The sequence below is a fragment of the Mus pahari genome, unplaced genomic scaffold (assembly GCF_900095145.1).
Source record: "Mus pahari unplaced genomic scaffold, PAHARI_EIJ_v1.1 scaffold_8729_1, whole genome shotgun sequence".
Classification (NCBI taxonomy): Eukaryota; Metazoa; Chordata; class Mammalia; order Rodentia; family Muridae; genus Mus; species Mus pahari.
The window spans coordinates 22,334-28,657 of NW_018394153.1; positions in this window are offsets into that span (position 1 = coordinate 22,334).

Here is a 6,324-nt window from a genome sequence, read left to right on the forward strand (position 1 = left end):
AAAAAAAGAATCATCTAAAGAATTAAAGGGGCTCTATCACTTTCAGAGTATAAATCTGTAGTTCTCTATTTTAATCAGCCTGTCAGGAACAAATAAATTTTGAAAAGACACTTGTACCCTTTATTTGGCTTTCAGACTATTAAAATAACAGACTCCAAAAAGGAAAAAAAAAAAAAAAAACCTTGGCTTTTGTTGCTTATGTTCTTACACTGCTTCCCGCCATGTAACTATCTTTAGTGCTATTTGCCCTTGCTATAACTGACTTGAGTCTGTCCTTCCTGTAATTCTGGTTGTGTTAGAACTCCTCAGAGTCCAGCTGTCTCTGTGATCCTGTGATTCTGTGATTCTGTAATCCTGAGATTCTGGGTGTGTCAGAGTTCCTGGGTGTCAGTCTGTCTCTAGGACTCTTAAACCCTGGTGTGGCCAAGCTCCTGGGATCCTGGGATCCTTGGTGTGTTGGAGAGTCTATTATTTGAGCCTTCTCTGGGTGCTGTTGGGCTGGGTGCAGAGTTCAAGTCCAAGGTTAACCAGTGCAGACAGGAAGGATCCCAGGCCACTGGTCAGGCAGGGTACCTGCATCCATGGATCATGCTGTTCCCAGTTACTCCCAGTGGTGTTGAACAGATGTTGTGTCCTCCCTACTCCATATCCTACAATCCTAGGCATGCTCGAGCACCTAGGAGTGGAGCCTCCTCTAGGTGCTCTGGAATTGCCTGCAGAGTTCACACGAGAGGTTGAAAACAAACATTTTTATACACTATATTCTGGTTAGGGTTTCCCGTCTCCCTGCTCCTCCCAGTTCCTCCCCAAATCTCCTCCAGCAAACAACACTATGATAAAACAACAGCCAATAAACCAGAATAGGGCAAAACAGAAGAAAAAGAACCAGAGAAAATGCACAACAAATAAAAACAGAGAAACACACGCGTTTACACACACAGGAATCTCATAAAAACATAAAAACAGAAGCCATAACACAGGCACACAGGACCTATAAAGATTCTGTAAGGAAATGAAATTTAAGGCCTGGGATTCATGCAACTTTATGTCCAGAGAAATAGTTGTTTGTAAGCTTGGAAGCCTGAGGTGGAGAGCACGGTGAGACAAGTCTGGGCACGCCCAGGCAGGCCATTGGTGGAACATTCCTGGGACTGAACCAAATGTTCCGCTGACCCACCCCTCAGGTCTCCTAGCATTCCTGCCTTTGCATGTACCATCCTGCAAATGTGTACGTTTAAATGAGCCAATCACAGGTAACTGCGCCAATTCTTGCTACACCCCCCCCCCCATAAAAACCCCTAGCTTTCAGGCCATGAGGTCGGCACCTCTGCCTCCTGTGTGAGGTACATGCTGGCCCGGAGCTCCACCATTAAACTACCTCATGCTTTTATAACAAGAAGGCCTCTTGTGTTTCCTGAGAAATCCTGACTCCTGTGACTTCGGGGGGGGGGTCCCCGAAAATGGGGGTCCTACAATTCCATCAAGAATGTTTTGAGTTAGTCATCTGTTGTGGGGCAAGGAAGGGACCTCCCTGTAAGAGTAGGTGCTTTGTTTCTTGTAGGGAGTGGTGTGCCAAGCCTGAACTGCTGAGTCTGTGTGGATTGCCTGCCTGCTGAGTTAAGGGACTATCACTGGCCTCCCTGGCTAAACTCTGACTGGATCCAGGAGAGGGGGAAGGGATCAGGTCAGAGGACTGAAAACAGGATGCACCCTGGGCTGGGAAGGAGCTGGGGGGGGAGGCTGGGCAAAACAGGATGTGCCCCAGAGGGAGGGGGGAGGATTCTGGGGGAGAAGGCTGTAAACAGTTCAGGTGGGCAAGAGTTGAGGAAGGAGTTGGAGAGTGAAGTTGGAGTTGCGTGGGAACAGAGAGAGGGTTAGAAAAAGCTGCTTGTGAGAGGGAAATGATTAAAAGCTGTTCAGGGACATAAAGAAGTCTGTTTGAAACCTACTTGGCATTTGTGTCTTTCTTCCCCTTCTCTGCTGGTCAGAGTTCCGGGGTCCGAGACAAGGCTTGGCACACTGCTCCCTACAGTTTCTCTGATGAGATTCCCTTGGAGAAACCTAACTTTTCATTAGCAAGTGATTTTTAAATCCAGACTGTTTCTGGATTACTAATGGGTTGAGGGCTTTTGTCCATATTTAATTTCAGCTTTATGATCTCATCTGGTACAGACCTGTGTAGGTCCTGTGCATGTTGCCACCATCTCTGAATTGATATGTGTGTTCATGTGCTGTGTTTACAAGACTGTGTTTTCTCAGTTTCATCCACCCCTCTGTCTCTTACTTTCCTTCTACATCCTTTTCCACAGAGTTCCCTGAGCCTCGAGGAGAAAGATTGTAGGACTGAATGTTTCAATATCNCTCACTCTCTGCCTACTTTTTGACTGTGGGAGTCTGTATTTGTTTTCAACTTCCTCAAAAGGAAGCTTCTCCAATGATGACTGAGCAAGACACAGCTCTGTGAGTCTATGAGTAATGCAAAATGTTACTAGGAGTCATTTTATTTCTACATTCTTTTAGCAAATTAGTAGTATTTGTCTTTTCCCTAGGCCCCTGTCTTCTGATCTCATGTTCTTGACACAGCGGTGTCAAGTACAGATTCCATCTCATGGAATATAAATTTTAAATTAGATATTGGTTATTTCCATGAATTTGTGCCAGGGTTTGTAGATGAATTGGAGTTTACTTTTTTCATTTGGTAGTGTGCATGATACCATTCAGTTGAAGGATCTACATAGGCAATCAGCTTGAATTTTTCATTTTTCGTGATTTGTACAGGAGTTTTCTCAGCAAGAAGGCCATATCATCAGTTTGTGAAGAGCAACCAGTAGTCTTGGCAATAGCCTGGATTGTACAGAGGTTTTATGAAGTATCTTTGGCCAACAACTCAATTAAATATAACCCATTCTTGGTACTGGAGGCTTCATTTAGTCATGAGAGATATTCAGTTGGGGCTCTGCATCCCCTGTTACTTGGTGATTTCATTTAGATCACCTTCATGTGTATGTGAGTATTATGTAAGCTTCTACTGTACTAAGTTTCCATATACTCCCCTGATGTTCCTTGGTTACAGATATCCCTCCTTGTATTCCCTTTCTTGCTTCCACTTTTCTAGCCTTTTCAGTTTGTTCCTCCAGTTCCATCTCCTCTCTGAACCCCCTGCCTCCCAAGCCAGATGAAGGACAATAGACCTCTGCCTGTAATCCAGACAGCTCTAATGAACACAGCAGAAGTGAGATCACTCTCTACCCAAATCTGGATTGCAATTACTGAACTCCTTAGAGGCAAAGGTCACATCATGATAAAGAAGGTTAGGCTTCTGTTTCCCTGCCATAGAACTGGCTTCTCAGCAATCATGTGGCCAGCAGTCTACTAATCTATCTGATATGCTTGCTAGGCCCCAGCCCCAAATGAAGGGCCTCCTCCCTAATGCTTTTGCCTCCCCAACCCCCCACTTTGAGCTACCTAATCGGGACTCCTTATTTCAATAACAAGATGTCCTTCCACACAATCTCTTGGGTTGCTTATACACATTGTAGTCAGCATTCCCTGAGGAGACTGACCCACACTTCCTCTGTACCCTGAGAATGGCTGATGAGGTTGGGTTCATCCACACCTGTTCATCAGCCACTATCTGTTCTATTTCTCCTCCTATACCTAACATCTGTGGGTATATGGATTATAACTAGCTTATCAACAATTTAACAACAAAAATCCACATATAAGAAAATACTATTTTTTATATTTATGAGTCTGAGTTATCTTATTCAGAATCATTTACCTAGATTTATCTATTTATCTGGAAATTTTATGGCTTCACTCTTTTTAATGACAGAATAATATTCCATTGTGAATATGTATCACAGTGTTGTTTGCCTTACAAAAGCTTTGCAATTTAATAAGGTCCCTTTTGTCCATCCTTGATCTTATAGCACAAGCCATTGCTGTTCTCGTCAGGAATTTTTTCCCTGTGCCCATATTTTTGAGGCTCTTCCCCACTATCTCGTCTATAAGTTTCAGTGTCTCTGGTTTTATGTGGAGGTCTTTGATCCACTTAGACTTGAGCTTTGTACAAGGAGATAAGAATGGATAAATTCACATTCTTCTTCATGATAGCTGCCAGTTGAGTCAGCATCATTTGTTGAAAATGCTGTCTTTTTTCCACTGGATTGTTTTAGCTTCCTAGTCAGAGATCAAGTGACCATAGATATGTGGGTTTATTTCTGGGTCTTCAAATCTATTCCACTGGCCTACTTATCTGTTGCTGTACCAGTACCATGCAGGTTTTTTTTTTTTGTTTTGTTTTGTTTTGTTTTTTATCACAATTGCTCTGTAGTACAGCTTGAGTTCAGACATAGTGATTCCACCAGAGGTTCTTTTATTATTGAGAATAGTTTTTGCTATCCTAGGTTGTTTTGTTATTCCAAATGAAATTGCTAATTGCCCTTTCTAACTCAGTGAAGAATTGAGTTGGAATTTTGATAGGGATTGCATTGAATCTGTAGATTGCTTTCAGCAAGATAGTTATTTTTTTTACCATATTAATCCTGCCAATCCATGAGCATGGGAGACCTTTCCATCTTCTGAGATCTTCTTCAATTTCTTTTTTCAGAGACTTGAAATTCTCATCATACAGATCTTTCATTTCCTTAGTTAGAGTCACACCAAGGTGTTTTATATTATTTGTGACTACTGTGAAGGTTGTAGTTTCCCTAATTTCTTTCTCAGCCTGTTTATCCTTTGTGTAGAGAAAGGTCGCTGATTTGTTTGAGTTAATTTTATATCCAGCTACTTCTGGATATAAACTGAAATTGTTTATCAGGTTTAGGGGTTGTCTGGTGTAACTTTTATGGTCACTTATATATACTATCATATCATCTGCAAACACTGATATTTTGATTTCTTCCGTTCCAATTTGTATTCCCTTAATGTCCTTTTGTTGTCTAATTGCTCTGGCTAAGACTTCAAGTACTATATTGAATAGGTAGGGAAAAAGTGGGCATCCTTGTCTAGTCCCTGGTTTTAGTTGATTGCTTCAAGTTTCTCTCCATTTAGTTTGATGTTGGCTACTAGCTTGCTGTATATTGCTCTTATTGTGTTTAGGTGTGGGCCAGGAATTTCTGATCTTTCCAAGACTTTTATCATGAACAGGTGTGGGATTTTGTCTAAAGCTTTCTCAGCAGCTAATGAGATGATCATGTGGTTTTTGTCTTTGAGTTTGTTTATATGGTGGATTATTTGATGGATTTCCATATATTAAACCATCCCTGCATCTCTGGGATTAAGCCTGCTTGATCATGATGGATGATTATTTTGATGTGTTCTTGGATTTGATTTGTGAGAATTTTATTGAGTTTTTTTGCATCGATATTCATAAGGGAAATTGGTCTGAAGTTCTCTTTCTTTGTTGGGTCTTTGTGTNGTTTAGGTATCAGAGTAATTGTGGCTTCGTAGAATAAAATGGATAGAGTACCGTCTGTTTCTTTTTTTGTGGAATGGTTTGAGAATAATTGGAATTAGGTCTTCTTTGAAGGTCTCATAGAACTCTGCACTAAACCCATCTGGTCCTGTGTTTTTGTTGTTGTTGGGTTTTTTGTTTGTTTGTTTGTTTGTTTTTTGTCAGGAGACTATTAATGACTGTTTCTATATCTTAGGGGATATGGGACAGTTTAGGTCATTAATCTTACTTTGATTTAACTTTGGTACCTGGTATCTGTCTAGAAATTTGTCCACTTCATCTAAGTTTTCCAGTTTTGTTGAGTATAAGCTTTTATAGTAGGATCTGATGATATTTTGGATTTCCTCAGATTCTGTTGTTATGTCTCCCTTTTCTTTTTTTTTGTTTTTTAATTAATTTATTATTATTTTCTTTATTTACATTTCAAATGCTATCCTGAAAGTTCCCTATACCCCTCCCCCGCCCCTGCTCCCCTTCCCACCCACTCCCACTACTTGGCCCTGGCCTTCCCCTATAATTAAGTACACTGTAGCTGTCTTCAGACACTCCAGAAGAGGGAGTCAGATCTTGTTACGGATGGGTGTGAGCCACCAGGTGGTTGCTGGGATTTGAACTCAGGACCTTTGGAAGAGCAGTTGGATGCTCTTACCCACTGAGCTATCTCACCAGACCCACATGTCTCCCTTTTCATTTTTGATTTTGTTAATTAGGATACTGTCCCTGTGCCCTCTAGTTATTCTGGCTAAGGGTTTATCTATCTTGTTGATTTTCTCAAAGAACCAGCTCCTGGTTTGTTTGATTCTTTGTATAGTTCTTTTTGTTTCTACTTGGTTTATTTGAGCCCTGAGTTTAATTATTTCCTGCCA